At 33.7% G+C, this 261-nt stretch overlaps 1 protein-coding gene across 2 annotated transcripts in view; it reads right to left on the minus strand.

The window, feature by feature from the left end:
* The window catches only part of LOC128251448 (uncharacterized), a 9,590-nt gene that overhangs the window by 3,711 nt on the left and 5,618 nt on the right, over positions 1 to 261 (minus strand). The gene's annotated exons all lie outside the window — the stretch shown is intronic.

A 261-nucleotide genomic window follows, 5' to 3' on the forward strand; every position in this document is an offset into this window, starting at 1 on the left:
AAACCACTTGAGAACTAACAAAAAACTTCAAGTTAGCCAGAAAACTAAAACTGCATGCAGCCATTTGTATGCAATTGGAAAATCAATAAAGCTCAACAAACGGGTACCACAGGATTTGAATGAAAATCAGAAAATGCTCAAATATGAGGTTTGATCATCACTTCTTCTCTGTAACCAGAACAATCCATTTCTTGACTGTATTGTAACTTGCAATGAAAAGTGGATTTTGTACAATGATAAAAAAACGTTCTTTGCAATGGT

This window comes from Octopus bimaculoides, unplaced genomic scaffold (genome assembly GCF_001194135.2).
Source record: "Octopus bimaculoides isolate UCB-OBI-ISO-001 unplaced genomic scaffold, ASM119413v2 Scaffold_193594, whole genome shotgun sequence".
NCBI lineage: Eukaryota > Metazoa > Mollusca > Cephalopoda > Octopoda > Octopodidae > Octopus > Octopus bimaculoides.